Source organism: Bison bison, unplaced genomic scaffold (assembly GCF_000754665.1).
Source record: "Bison bison bison isolate TAMUID 2011002044 unplaced genomic scaffold, Bison_UMD1.0 scf7180017852573, whole genome shotgun sequence".
Taxonomy (NCBI): Eukaryota; Metazoa; Chordata; class Mammalia; order Artiodactyla; family Bovidae; genus Bison; species Bison bison.
The window spans coordinates 13049-13261 of record NW_011483146.1 but is presented as its reverse complement, the minus strand read 5'-3'; positions in this window follow the sequence as shown (position 1 = coordinate 13261).

Here is a 213-nt window from a genome sequence, read left to right as displayed (position 1 = left end):
TCCAAGGAGTAAGCATCTTTTAATTTCATGGCTGCAGTCACCATCTGCAGTGATTTTGGAGCCCCCCAAAAATAAAGTCTGACACTGTTTCCACTGTTTCCCTGTCTATTTGCCATGAAGCGATGGGTCCAGATGCCATGATCTTAGTTTTCTGAATGTGGAGCTTTAAGCCAGCTTTTTCACTATCTTCTTTCACTTTCATCAAGAGGCCTT